Source organism: Toxorhynchites rutilus, chromosome 2 (genome assembly GCF_029784135.1).
Source record: "Toxorhynchites rutilus septentrionalis strain SRP chromosome 2, ASM2978413v1, whole genome shotgun sequence".
Taxonomy (NCBI): Eukaryota; Metazoa; Arthropoda; class Insecta; order Diptera; family Culicidae; genus Toxorhynchites; species Toxorhynchites rutilus.
Window position 1 is genome coordinate 42,874,628 of NC_073745.1, and position 15,866 is coordinate 42,890,493.

Sequence of the window (15,866 nt, forward strand, 5' to 3'; positions counted from 1 at the left end):
GTCATTGAAACAACTTTGTATATTTGAAATCTTCAGACTCCTTTTTGGAAAGGGCAAAACAAAATTCTTATCTTTTAACAAAAATTTATAACTCAAAACCTAAAAACTTCTGGTCAAAGGATGAAATGTAGAAAATTTTCTAAGTTTTCATGAAAAATGCAAGAAAATTGTTGAAAAATGAATTATTTAGAAAATTAAAACTCATTTTTCTGCAAAACCTATGTTTTTACATTTCTTAAAAGCCTCTAAGAATAGCCCTTACAATTTCGAAAAACTCGTCCATACATCGGAAAATGAGCACTTTTACAGGGAAAATGTTTTCATTTTCCATTTTTCATGTTTTCTTTGAAAAAAAATTACAATTTATCCTAATTTTAATTAAAGTCAAGATAGCGATATAGTGTATTCGACATTGTTTTAGATCAGATTGAAGTATGATTTTTTGTCGAAGACGTGAACTTTCTATATTTTATAGTTTTTGGAATATAAGACATTTCTGTATGAACACTCCTTAAAAAATAATGTTTTACTCGTAACATTTTCGTGTGTAACTTCTCGCGTTTGACATGCTCTTGGCATGGTTCTGAATAGAAAAATGATTTCAGAGCATGTAAGTCGTACTGGTTTGTACATAAAAATGTTACGAGTTAAATATTAGGCTGGGGAAAAACTAATCCATTATTTTAGGGTGAATTCAAACTATTTGCATTTTTGCATGTATAAAAGAGAAAGTAAAAAATGTACCGAATTTTCTCTTTGTTGAACTCCATTGTTAACACCCTGTAACTCACAACTGAATGGAACAAACAAAAAACAGCAAAAAAAGTTTTTAGTGTGAAATATCGCTTTTACAACGAGCCTAAACTTGAAATTGCATGATCGATATTACGCAAGATATGGATCACTGAAGCCAGCTACCGAGAAAATAATGGATGCCAATATTAATAGTATTTTTTTTAAAGAAAACATGAAAAAAACTGTTGTCAGAAAAACTTTTTTCCCGTACATGTGCCCATTATTCGATGTATGGGTGGAAGGTGAAAGGGCTATTTATAGGGTTAGGGAAAAGAAATGTCGTATTTCTGATCGAAATTTGACGCTTTATTTAACATATTTAAAATTATCCAATTTAAGTCAAATATGCGCCGTTTTGTTCACTAAGTTGTTACCATTCAGAAGGCAACTTCATTATCCTTATAAAATCCCTTTTCCTTATTTGCAAGAAACTCAAACAGCCAGTTTTCGCAAGCCTCTTTTGAGGCCAACTTCTTCTTCTTTCTTTGTTTTTAAGAGGCTTTAAACTTTGCAGTTCATTCGCCTCTAAGGCCAACTTAGTATCACTAAGAAAAACACTGGAAACACATCACTGGAAAACAACACCATTCCTATTGATCATTTCTGGCCGCTTCTGGTCAATCGCCTGCTTCAAACGGTCAAGTTGCTCACAGTAGAGAACCGAGTTGAGGGTCTGGCCATAGTTAAGCAGCTCATAGTGGTTGATTCCATTCCAATCCCATCAAACACACATCAAAACCTTCCTGTCCGTCAATCCGGGCTTGGCGATGGTTTGGACCGGCTCATCGCGCTTCGACCACGACTTTTTTCGCTTCAGGTTGTCGTACGTGATCCACTTTTCATCACCAGTAACCATCTTCTTCAAAAATGGGTCGAGTTCGTTCCGTTTCAGCAGTGCATCGCAGGCGTTGATTCGGTCTAAAAGTTTTTTTTGCGTCAACTTGTGTGGCATCCATACATCCAGCTTTTTTTGGAATCCAATCTTCTGCAAATGGTTCCAAACGGTTTCATGGTCTATACCCAGTTCCTGGCCAATCGAGCGAGTGCTCACATGCCGGTCTACTTGGATGATTTCAACTATTTTATCGGTTTCCACGACGATTGGCCTACCAGTACGGGGTGTATCTTCGACAGCCACTACACCAGAACGAAATCGATCAAACCAACGCTGTGCTGTGTGAATCGTTTCAGTATCGGGTCCATAAACTGCACGAATTTTTTCGGCCGCCTTCGTTGCAGTTTTACCTCGCAGGTAGTAAAAACGTGAAATATGGCGAATTTCTTGCTTGGTGGACTCCATCTTTGACGCGCTATAACTTGAGACTGAAAAGGACAATCACAACACTGTCAAAACGACACTTGTAGCACAGATTGTCGTCTTTAAATAGCCGTATAGTATGACCCGATGCGATAAGTACAACACAAGATAAGTTTAAGTGTTGCCATATGTTGACAACATACGACATTCCTTTTTCCCCAACCCAATATATCAATTTTTTTTAGAATTTTAAAAACACGAACACAAAACACAATTCATCAGAAAAATGAATTCAATTTTTAAAATATATATATATTTTTAAATTTTGGTTGGTATTTTTCAATGAAAACCTAAACACTTTCCTACGTTTCATTTTTTAACCAACATTTTGTAGATCTAACAGTTTATGAATTAAGATTTTCCGAAAAAAATTGAAACAACCCAATTTAAAAAAAAAATAATCACAAAACATATGGACCTTGGACCTACACCATTTTATTCAAAGAATAAAATAAAGGAAAGCATTTATGTTTTCATCAATAAATATCGAACAAATTTTTGAACAAAAAATCACTGAAAAAACATATTATGAAAATTTGAATTTGTTATTCTTGGAAACATGTTTTAAACAAGTCACCCATACATTTTCAACAAGTCACCCATACATCGGAGGATGGGCATTTTTACAGGGAAATAGTTTTTCGAACAAACAACTTTTTCATGTTTTTCATTGATAAATTACTATAAAGGTTTAATTCGTAACATAGTTATGTACTAATTATCACTATTTAGATGCTACTTTTATCTATTAAAAACAAGTCAAGAACATGTCAAACGCGAGAAACTACACACAAAAATATCACGACTGAAACATTTATTGCCTTAGATTCCAGAAATTATAAGATTTAGAAAGTTGACGTCTTCGAAGAAAGTTCATATTTTAATAGGATCTAAAACTTTGTCGAATACACTATATCGCTATCTTGGCTTTAAAAAAATTAGTGTTAGTTGTATTTTTTTCAAAGAAAACATGAAAAAGGGAAATGAATACATTTTTTACCCTGTAAAAGTGCCCATCTTAAAATGTATGGATGACTTGTTGCAAATTGTAAGGGTAATTCATATAATTTTTTGAGAATTTAAAAAAATACGTTTTCCTTTAGTTTTGGTATTTTTTGTGAAAATTTAAACGATTTCATCTGTTGGGGCAGCAGTGGACTGTAATTGCGCCGGTCGATAAGAGTGCTCGCGTTCCCAGCGGGAACCGAGCCGGGTGGGAGCAGGAACCGCTGTGTTTCTTCCCAGGAGAGCAACTGGGCCGGACTCCTTGGGTTGGCTTCGCCTCATGAAGCCAACGTCGCAGTTGGACTGGACTAGCATGGCTAGCAGCAACCGCTTGAACTCGATGAGCCTTGAGAAAGGCTTTCTCTTGAAAACTCTTTTTAGAAAACTTTAACTCTTTTTAGAAAACTTTAACTCTTTTTGGTTGTGGCAGAGGTGGAGAGCTGGATGTTCCTGCTCCTGTGAAATGAAATGAAATACAGTTTGAATAAAATATAGTGGTTTTGAATTTAATGGTATATAGTATTTAGAGCTGAAAAATGGAGAGGTCTATTTAATGAACATAACACGCATACATGACTGTGAAGTGGCGAACTTTAATAAGCAATTTCCAAGGTATTTAGTATTTCGATTTAGATTTTACCAAAGAAGTCGGTTTCTTTCAGAAACGCAATTAAATTGGTTTCTTGGGTCTCGTTTCTACTGAGGATATCTCGGAGACTCTGACCTATGTTGTGTCGGACTCGAGCATCTTTGGTATGTTGACATTCAAGTAAAAGATGGTTAACGGAAACCGGAGCTTCGTTGCAAGTACATTGGGGTTTTTCGGCTCAGCAGAACAAGTGTGAGTGGGTGAAGTTAGTGTGCCCAATTCGAAGACGGGTAAGGACTTGCCTTTCCCTACTTTTGAGGCGGTCCTCCCAAGGGAGAGTGGAATTTTTAATTTGATGAAGATGAGTGGGACGGCTGTTTATCCAACCTATGTCCCAGCTTTCACGGACTTGCTGTTTTACCCAGCGGACAATGTCAGATGGAGGACTGGGCATGTCTGGGGGTTCTATTTTGCTGCCCTTGCCGGCCAGTACGTCGGCGGCTGTGTTTCCGCGGATTCCTGAGTGACCAGGAACCCAGCAGAAGGAGATGTTTTTATCTGAAGCAGCCTCTTCTGTTTGCTTAATCCATGGGTGTTTGCTGTTTCCACTCAGAAGATCGTGGAGACAGCTAGCTGAGTCGGAGAATATTGTGGTAGGAAGAAAATCATGGGTGCATTCTTGGGTAGCTATTAAAAGGGCGAAAGCTTCCGCACTGAAGATAGAGCATTGTGGTGGAAGAGAAAAGCTACCAGTGTATCTACTCTCAAAGACTCCACATCCAACTCCATCGGCACTGACTGAACCATCTATGTATACCTGGTGGTTGGTTTGAAAATTGGTTGCAATGAGGTTATTGAAGGAGGTTTTGATTTTTGGAGAAGGGTCTCCCGCACGAACCGCCTTGAGAAGATCAAGGTTAATGTTCGGCGGTTTGACGTTCCAATTTCTTCCCGTCGCAGATGAACGTTCACATATATCGGGAAGATCTTTGTTCGTGAGATTTTTGAACCATGTTTTAGCCCTATGTATTAATGGGACATTGTGGTCGCTTTCGGGGAGTGACAAGTGACGAATAGCGTTATTAGTGATGGCTTTTGTTACCAGGTGGGTGAAGGGAAGTTACCCACTTTCTGCCATTACAGCAAGAGTAGGACTGGAGGGAAAAGCGCCAATTGCGAGCCTAATTGCTTTATTGTAAATTGGTTGAATGGTGTTTAACACCCTGTCCCCTCCACGGCTGAAGGTGCCTATTCCGTAAAGGATTTGTGGGACCAACCAAACATTTACGACATTTAGCAGCGTCTTTCTATGACCAGAGGCTAGGTTGCCTGCGATAGCCTTGATGATGTTCAGTTTCTTTCTGGTGGCTATTTTGGTCTTTTGGGAATGTGATAGGAAGTTGAGTTTCTTGTCGAAAGTAACCCCTAGTATTTTCAATGTTCTCATTGTAGGGATCGGGATTTTGTTGAGCTGAAGATAGGTTCTCCTTCTGAGAGCTTTTCCGATATGTATGTGTTTGGATTTCTCCGGGGAAATTTTGAAACCTGTTTTTAGAGCCCAGTTTTGGATGGAGTCTAAGGTTTTTTGAAGCCTCTTTCTCTGAATTAAGCCGAAGCACCTCGTAGAGATAAGAGTGATGTCATCTGCATAGACTATGATTTTTATATGGTCCGGGATAACCTCGAATAGAGATTGCATGGCAATGTTGAAGAGGGTTGGTGAAAGTGCTGAGCCTTGGTGGAAGCCGTTTTCTGGGATTTTTAGAGAAGATTGGTGGTTGTTAATAACGGTTTTGAAAGACCGGTTATCTAGAAAACTTTTAATGAAGAGACCTAACCTCCCCCAGTCGAAAAGGCTTTTCAGCACTGGGTACCTCCATGCCCGATCGAAGGCCTTGGATAAATCCAGGGAAACAATATCAATGTGGTGTAATTTTTCAGTTGCGTCGTCTAGGATTTTTTCGATTGCTACAAGGCAATCTTCTGTACCTTTTCCCGCACGGAAGGCGAATTGTCTGGGATCAATCAGCTTGTTTGACTCTAGAAAAGTCGTTAAGCGTCGATTGATCATTTTTTCCATGACTTTCCCAACACAACTTAGGAGAGTGATGGGGCGGAAATTGTCAAGAAGATGTTTGTTCATGTCTGGTTTCGGAATACAGATCATTAAACCCTCTTTCCAGCAACTGGGGAGGGTTCCACTGTCCCAGACTTTGTTGAGGAGCTTCAGAAGTGCTTTTTTTCCCGAGATGGGGTAGATTCTTAAGCATAGGGTAGCTGATGTCATCAGGTCCTGTGGATCCTTGTTTGACTTTGTTCAGTACCCAATCGAGCTCTTTGAGGGAGAGGTTTTTGTTGAAGTCAAATTCCACATCGGTATGAAAATCGATGAGAATTCTTTCGCATTCCGTTTTATGGGTTAGAAAGGTTTGGTCGTAGTTTTGATTGGAGGAGGCGGATGCAAAGAAATCTCCAAACGCCTCGGCGATGATTTTCCGGTCATTGGTGTATTGACCGTTAATTAGAAGATTATATTCTTTGCTCCTTTTCTTGCCATGAAGCCTGCCAATCTTACTCCATAACTCCTTTGTTGACGCGTTGGGATTAACTTCGCCGACGAATTTAACCCAACTGTTGTGCTTGGCTGTGTTGATAACAGTCTTAGCTTCTTTGCGAGCCCTTTGGAACTCTGTGAGCAGAATGGGCTTATGGGGGTTACCCGGATGGGCCTTTCTTAGTTTGCGTAAGGCCTTACGTCGACCTTTGATCGCTGCCTTCACCTCAGGCGACCACCATGGGACGCACTTCCTGCCAGGGATGCCACTGGTTCTAGGGATGTGCAACATTGCAACTTCTAGGACAACTTTGGAGAATTCCTCGGCTGTCCAATCTCGTTCAGCGGAGAGGCGGTTTTCAATGTCAAACTGATAGCCAGCCCAGTCAGCGTATTCAAATTTCCATCTTGGCCTTGTTGAAAACTCTGGAGAAGTTTGGCCGAAGGAAGTGAAGATTGGAAAATGATCGCTTCCGCAAGTATCATCGTGGATGTTCCAAGAAAGTTTTGAAGAGATTTTGTCTGATACTATAGTGAGATCGATGGCTGAAGTAGTACCAGAATAATGGATTCTGGTGTGTTGGCCGTTGTTAAGAAGGAGAAAGAATGGTCGGATATGAAATCCTCAATGATGGATCCTTTTCGATCGAGGTATGCACCTCCCCAGGCGTATGAGTGGGCGTTGAAATCACCCATAAGCATGATTGGGGCGGGAAGTTGGGCGAACAGATGTTCCAGTTGGCCGCGTAGAGTGTTCGGATCGGAATCATTAGTGATGTAGATGCTAACGACGGTGATTGGAAAGGGGTGTTTAATGCGCACTACCACTGCCTGAAGGTCAGTGGTAATGGAAAGAAGATCATGTGGAGTGCCATCCTTGATTGCGATTGCAACTCCGTGTTTTGAGGGGACCCTCTTTGAAATATGTGATGTATTTTGAGATGAAGTGTTTATTGAAATTGTTTGGAGTCATAGTTTCTTGAAGGGCTATGGCTGTAGGATTAGAGTTCGAAATAAGCATTTTCAATTCTAGAATATTTTGTCGGATACTTCTGATGTTCCATTTTATCCCGAATTTCTGTGTTGGAGTGAATGTGTTGGTGTTTTTAACTCTAATTCCCAAGTCTTAATTGTGTGTATGTTTGAACTATTCAAAGAGAATTAGTTCGATGGTCCTTTGCCCTTGGAAAGAGAAGCTTTCTTTGAGGTATTGGTGTTGTTTTTGTTTGGTGTAGAAGTCTTTGGTGTGTTTGTTGTGTTTCGTGTTGTTTTTTGTTGAATGTGCGTTGCTGTTGTTGTTATTGTTGTTTTTTGTTTGATGTGTGTTGTTGTTGTTGTTGTTGTTTTTTGTTGGTGTTGTGTTGTTATTTGTTGGTGGTGTAGTTCTTTGTTCGTTTTTTGTTCTTTTCTTGTCCTTGTTATTTTGTATTTCATCTTCGGATTTTTGATCTGAATCTGAAGATGATCCTTTCGCAATCTTTCTTTTATTTTTATTTTTGTTTGGAACATCAGAAGTGTCCATTGAAATGACTGATTCGTTTTCGGATTCAGTTGTTGAGCTATCAGTTGTCGACTCTGTCATTGAGGTATCGATTGTAGTGTCAATTGGGGGTGTGCTTTCGCGGCTAGAAGAGGCCGAAGCGGCCGAGGCGCAGTTACATTTGCAATTGCAGCTGGGTGTTGGCTTTTGCAAGTTGGAGAGTCTGTCTTGCAGAACACTTGCAAAAGTTGATCCGTTATTTTGACCGTTAAACTTTTCTTTCGCCTCTTTACAGGGGATACCATAGTCGATTCTGATTTTGGTTATATTATTTTCAGATTGCCATACGGGGCATTTCCTGTTCGAAGAGGAATGGTCCCCTTGGCAATTCAAGCAAAATGCTGAAGCGTTGCAGGTTTTAATTCCATCCTTTTGTTCTGGATGTTCCTGTCCACAATTTCGGCAAAGCGGGTTCTCGCGTTTGCATCGCTTGCTCGTATGTCCAAATTTATAGCATTTGAAACATTGCATTGGGTTGGGATAGAAATTTCTAGTCCCAGTCCGAAAAAATCCGAAGTTAATAAAATCGGGAACAACAGTTCCACGAATCGTCAAAATGAGAGTAGCGGTTGGGATAACAATGTTATTCTCCTTCCTGGTGATTCGCTTGACATCGATCACACCTTGATCGGAAAGCTCTGTAATTAGTTCAGGTTCTTTGATGTCAATGACATCACGGCAAGTAACAACGCATTTACGTTGATTTAGAGTAGGATGGTAGATTACTTCGATAGGGGTTTCGTCAATCAATTTGTTGATTAAAAGGAGCTTACCAATTATATCCTCGTCCTTGGCCGTAAGGATATACTGCGTCCTCTTTTTGTCGTCCCGTTGCGGTCGCGCTGTGTAGTATTTCTTTCCCAACAGCGTTGGTGATCATCTTACTCACGACGAACGGGTTAGTCGGGATCACGTTCTCTCCTGTGGCACGAAGTAACAGGCTCTGTAGGTTGCCGTTCAGCGGCCCACCTTGGAGCAGTACGTTGGGTAGGTTTACCCTCGTACAAATTTGTAGCCCGGCCTCCCGGAGGCCCGAAGCTACTGGAAGCCATGCAGTTGTCGGCTACCCCCTAGGTATAGCCGACAGATCGTTTTATTATTTAGAAGACAGAACACTCATGAGGGCTTTTCACTTTGGGATATTCTCTAGAAAAACACTCTGTCACTTTTTTTATAGAGCTCTTACAAGAAACCACCAATAATCGCGAACAATTTAGGGGAATAAACTTTTGAAGTTGTTTTCCTTCAGTCACTTCACCGTCCGTAATGCGTGTTTTCTTTTTTTAGTTTTTTGTTTATGTTAAAATCACTATAATTACTAAAATAAAAACTGACACCACTGCCCAAAGGAAAAAAGGGGGCGTGGCGTCGGTGACGCCGCAAAAGCGCGCGCTTTTCCGGTTTGCCGGCAAGCGCCCGCTCCTAACGGTCGAAACTAGCCGTTGCTATCTGCTTCTTCTTCTGCTGCCGCGCTGCAATAATCAAAACGATGCTCCTTCAAAACTCGCCAACGAGAGACGTCCTAGTCCACTGTCCAGGAATTCAAAATGCCGAGCTGAAAAAAAGAACGGCCTTCTCGGTCGGAGGTTAAAATCAGTATGTCTCTACTGATGGTCTCCAATGCTCACTGCACCACGGCTCACGCAAAACTGAATGTCGTGCCGCGACAAACGTGCATTTTTTGCCGTCGAGCACAGCCTACTTTAGCGATGGCTGGCTCATAGTTGCAATGTGGGAGGGGTACTCGTGGTGTGTGGTGTGGTGTGCAAATTCTGCTTGCTGCTAGATGCTGTCACTTCAGTTCTGTTGGTGTGAAACCGAACATCATCTTTTGACCAGAATTTTGTTGGTATTATAGTTTTTGAGTTGTGATTTTGAATTTTGGACTCAATGAAGAGTGGCGCAAAGCGGTCGAAGTTTGTGTTTTTTGAAAATCGAAAAATTTCCCTCCTTGGGGAAAGGTTTCCTTAACCCCGACTTCCGGTGATTGTTGAGTTTTCAAAAAATTCTAATTTTAACGTCTGTGACTCTAGTAAATGAATTTTGCTATGTGTATTTCATCGTGTAAATCAACAATTCGCACGAAGTTCCATATGAAAGATCGAGATGATAATTTTCATTGGCATCCAAAACCATACATTTTGCTCCGTATTCCGAAAAAAAAGATCAAATCCCAGAGTGTCGATTTTTGACAAAAGATTTTTTCAAGATAACAGCAGATCTCGACCTTTCATGCAATTTGAAGACATTTAGCTACAATTTTTATAAAACTCCAAATCCCTTTACTCCCCCTTCGGTTGATTTTTTCATTTTCAAAAAAAACTCAAACTTTGACCGCTTTGCGCCACCTTCCCTTAGGTCCGATTGAGCTGATATTTTGCATAGGGTATTTTTTCGAGGTGGTGAACATTTTTTATGAGGTAACTTTTTGAAATTCGAGATGACCATTTTCATTGGCAGAAAAAAAATCATCGTAGATTTTTTTAGCTTTTTTTTCCAATATGCTGATTTTTGTACTGATAACTTTGTGATTGTATCACCAACATACAAGTCCTGGTTATGCTTAATGAAGGGTCTAAGATAACATCTGCACTCCGCTATAACTCACGCTAATCAATTAAAATTTCGGAAGCAGAAATTCGGCAATAAATTTAATATCGCATCTTGTTTTATAATTTTCTCACTCTTTTCCCATGCTCCCATGCTTCAAGCACCCACATTTAATTTCCCTCCCGAGTCCCCCATACATATACACACATTTACTTATATTTTATTGTCCTTTCACGGTTTTTATTGCCCGCCAGCTTTTTGTACCGTTTCGTTTGTCATAAAAACAAACACGCAGGAAGTTCTCTTGACGGTGGTGTGTTATATTTCTCGCTCTCCTTCCCGTCCCCATTCTTGGGCCACCTGAAATTGACGAAAATTAAAATAAATGACCGTGTTTATGGGCGAGCCATGCCCCAGCCATGCCAGTGCGGAATTAACCTGTAGTGAGAGCGACGCTTCGGAACTGGTCCGAAATCTTTTCCAATAACACTTGGTGAGTGTTTCGTAGGTTTTTTTTTTCGTATTTGGGAGCTTGGAGCCGGGAAAAAAACATAATCGTGGAGGGAAATAACATGCTGGTATTTGATTGCACGTTCTTAACGGTTCCTAATTTAAATTTAATTGCACCTCGTGACGCTATTTCGCATGGATATCGTCGTACGCGCGAATGGCGAGTTCTTTTTCATTATGAGCGGCCGTGGCCGTGGTACGGGGGAGAAGGTGGGCCCCCAATTAAACCGTAAACGTTTCGGAATTCCTGTTGGAGAGTATCAAGAAATAAAGGTAAACTGCGGATGTCTGCCAGAAGTGACACTTCGGAGAGTTTTATTTTACACTCAAGCGTATCACATACGAAGCAAGACGATAGTCTTCGGAGAACGTGTGTGTGGAAAGTCAGGAGGATCGTAAAACCTGCATCAAAACAATGAAAACATAATGAAAAGCACCCTCCTCAAGCTAGTGGTTTCGCATGCTGGAAAATATTAAAAAATAAGTACACACACACACGCACACTTGTACACATGAGTCCCATATATGGTGCTTTTTATAGCAACATGGAACTTGCCCGGAGCCATAAAAAGTCCATCAAAACAGTGGGTGTTCTTCATTAGAGGATCCTTCCGGGAGGGAAGTTTAGAGAGCGCACTTAATTAGCCTTTCCGGAACGGTTCCTGCGAATGTTTATGAGGGTGTGGGTGTATTTTCGGGAATCAAACTCAGTGTGTTTTCGAAATCTGATTTTAGTATATTGCTTCCCTCGAGTTTTTACTTTATGAACAATTTTATGAAAGCGGACTCTCACGAATTATTGAGCGATTGTTTTCATCTATTAAATTAAGGATATTGAGCAAAATTTGATGGGTTCAACTCCAGAAATGGTGAATGGTGTGACTGGTGTGATCAGAAAACCAGCACCTCTTCGTTAAGTTTCAACTGGCCGCTGTTCCTGCAGATTCCCGCTTCAGCGAGCGCTTCTAGTGTCACTAGCACATTACAAATTAATTTATGAGTCGGACGTCGGGTTTCCTCCTTATCACTCATCAACAGGGAATCAATTTATCATTGTTTTTGCTTGAAAACAAGCGATAATATCACCGAATGATACAGTCGATATTTTCTTTCAGAGTCACAATCTCTTGTTGCTACTGTTTGTGTATCACAACAAAAAATTGAAAGAATCAACTAATGTTGCACCGGTGAGACGACAAAGGCGTATCGCAGTGTGACATTGTTGTGATACACATTCAGGCTGCAGTAAATTTGTTTTTGTGTGGCTGTGACAAACGTTTTGTAATTGTTGCATTTCATGAACAACAAGGAAAGAAACTTTGTCATCAATATGAAACATTTGGGACAATTTTTCAACTCAATCGCATGTTTTTATGTCAAAGCAGCATTTCTTGTTTGAATAGGTAACGAAATGGGAACGTAAGCATTTTCTATAATTTTGACATAGAATAGTCAAAACTATAAATTTCGGATTAAGAATATTCATATTTAAATTAGCGAAAAATTCTTGTAAATCCAAACTGGTCATCTCTTTAAAATAGAGGTTTTAAAGAATCTCTTTCCACCCCACAATATGAGTATCAAATGAAAGGGCCTGACTAGTGGAATACGAAAAACATAAATTCAAAATGACCACCATCATAAAATGTCGGAATGTGGGTATCAAATGAAAGGTCTTGACTTGCAGAATACGAAACACACATATCCAAGATGGCCGCCATGGCAAAATGGTGGATGACAACAATCTTATCCCCAATCCACACAATATGGGTATCAAATGAAAGGTCTTGGCTAGTAGAATACGAAAAACACATATCCAAAATGGCCGCCATCACAAAATGGTGGATGACAACGATCTTATTTCCAACCCTCGCAATATGGGTATCAAATGAAAAGTCTTGACTAGTAGAATACGAAAAAGACATCCAAGGATAATATAATTCGGCAGAAATCAATTTGAAAGTTGCGGTTTCAATGCGATGTGAAGAGCGGGTTCAACAAGATCTTTGTTCAATTTGATCTTCATAACATTTTCAACGTTTTCGCCCCGCAAACGATTTCTCTCGTTTGTAAAAACCCTGTTGTATGATGAAAAATCTCGCTCCACGTCTGACTGAGAAGATGTTGCAGCGAGGACAACTCGTGCTATCTCCCAGTACCGTTTATCTCGTATTCTTTGCGCGTACCAGTAGTGAACAACATTGAAATCCTCCGCCGGACTGACCCGATCTTGATACTGGATTTGCGATATTTTATCTTCCAAGGATGACTCAGATGGACGCGAGGATGTGCCTTCTCCAAAAAGTTGAGTGAAATAATGATCAATATCGAAAGAGTTGTTCGGTGACGATACGTTACAGTCGATATTTTCAGTTGTAGTATTAACTTCCGGACCATTGATATCGATTTTATTCCACAGTTTTACCAGATATTTCTGAAAAAAATAGTTGTTCATGAAAAAATAAGATCAGTTAAATACTTCAAAACGTAACGTATTTATAAGCAATGTGAGAGCAATCAAAAAGTTAACGTACTCATAAAGGTTAACGATATAACGTACCTCCAATCATAATTCTCTTAATAATTTTGGCGTAGAACTACGTCTTTGTTTCTAATACAGGGGGTGTAACTCCACGAAAGCGTGTAACTAAAAAAGTGATTTCAAACGCAAGGCACGCAAACAAGATATTGCGATGAATTTTATATTATATTCATTAAACGGGTAATCTATTCAGCAATTTTCAAAGTGAATAATAAATTTGGAAAAGTGAAAAATCAGATTATTAGGAAATTGGAAAATTAAGGGTTCTGAAAAAGGAGAGCGTCGGTCACTGGGATCGACAGTTACAAAATAAGATAATAAAAAGTGGTTTATTTTCGGATGTATTGAAAAACGTGACTGTTTTTAGTTATGTTACTGAAGATCTCCTTTTTATCAAATGAATGTTTTTGGGAGTTGGGACTGACATTGAGCTGGGACCGACACTTTGATACTTTGATTTTCCATTTTATTGCCGGAAAAAAATCGAAATGGATAAAAATCTTCCAATCCTCGAAACGTTCCAACACTTATTTGTTTTACAACTGATCGCTTAATAAACATCCTTAGAATGAATTTGAATTTGGAGCGTGCTTGTAGCAGTTTCAGCTATTGTACGAGCGCTACCGGTTAAATATTCTTTTGATGCGATCTGAATGGAAAGCGCCATAATAACGGTCCGGGGCTTAACGTGTTCAAAGTGTATTCCCACTTGTACCTTGATAATTGAGACTGAAAAAATATTCCACGGCATAAAATAGCATGAAAAAAAAATAATCAAACCTCACATTGTAGAAACGCCTTGCGGAGTAATGAATGAACGTATTGTAATCCAAGAAAAACAAGGTGTATGAGAACACCATCTACAACTGTGAACTTCGTATCACACCAGAATTAAATAACATATAAAGAATTCAATTGATACAAGAAATAATTCAAAACCAAAACGTAGAGGGGTCTATACCTAGAGGAACGAACGGAAACTTGGCGTAGGACTGTGATGGGAACAACTACAGGTAAACTTTGATATAACGTACATTTCACTTTCAAAATTGTACGTTGTAACGAATTGTACGTTACAATAAAGTACTCACAAACGTAGTCTATAATACATTATTGTGTTGCTGTTTTAGTAAAGTTAATGAATAACTTCAATCAGAAGACGAAGCCAGCCTTTCTCATGATGTTTTCCTTCGTACTATTGATTAAAGCTTGATTCATTTAGAATCCGGATCACAAAACCAGCTGTATTTCGGGATTTATTGAAGGTACAAAACTTGTTTTAGCATCACAATACAGGTAATTCATTGTTTTATCAGAAAAAATATTGAAAAAAATTTTCCTTTACACTTTGGAAATGTGTACGTTATATCGAGGTAAAATGTACGTTATATCGAGGGTACGTTATAACGAGGGTACGTTATATCAAAGTTTCCCTGTACTATTAGTTTTGATTCTTTGGATTTTTGAAAATCCGCAATTTCAACATTCTGAACAGTGGTCATACAACAGATCGTTTGTTATATGCATTAGTGTGCTTCAAAGTAATTGTATTGATGGACAGAATCAACTATTATTGGGAACTAATTCTGCCTTAACTGTTGCTAAGATTTGTATTCCAGAAAAGCTTGTTATTTATTAGAACTTAGATTGTGGGTTGTTCACTAATCACGTAATAGAATATGGAGGAAAGGGAGTATGTGGAAGTCTAATACAACATTACGTCAACTATGAATTTTCACACATAAAATCTTATTATGAAGAGACGGTTTTTTTTCGTATGTGAAAAGTGAATAGTCCTTACGTTAAAATATGTGAACCCAACTGTCCAAAATTTCCAATTTTCCAATTCTTTTTTCCAACTTTCCAATTTTCCAATTTTCCTATTTTCCAATTCTCCAATTTCCCAGATTTCTAATTTTCCAATTTTCCAATTCTCCAATTTTTCAATTTACCAATTTTTCAATTATGCAATTTTTCAATTTTTCGATTTTTCAATTTTTCAATTTTTCAATTTTTCAATTTTTAAATTTGTCAATTTTAAAATTTTAAAATTTTAAATTTTTTGAATTTTTAAATTTTTCAATTTTTATATTTTTAAATTTTTAAATTTTTAAATTTCTAAGTTTTTCAATTTTATAATTTTTCAATTTTATAATTTTTCAATTTTTTAATTTTTCAATTTTTTCATTTTTCAATTTATTTATTTTTCAATTTTTCGGTCAACTAATGTGGGACATTACTGGAAACATACAATTATGGCAAGCTAAATGAAACCGTATGAAAGACGGCAGCCCTTTGTCCCTAAAGGTGTTATGTAGCTAATTGACTCTCCCTCCAAAGCCTGAATGGTTAAAATAATCTGAATTTATCATTTGAAGCAAGGTACATCAATGGGGGAAAAAGTTTGATCATATTAAAAAAGTGTACGCTATATCGAGGAAAAATGTTCGTTATATCGAGTGA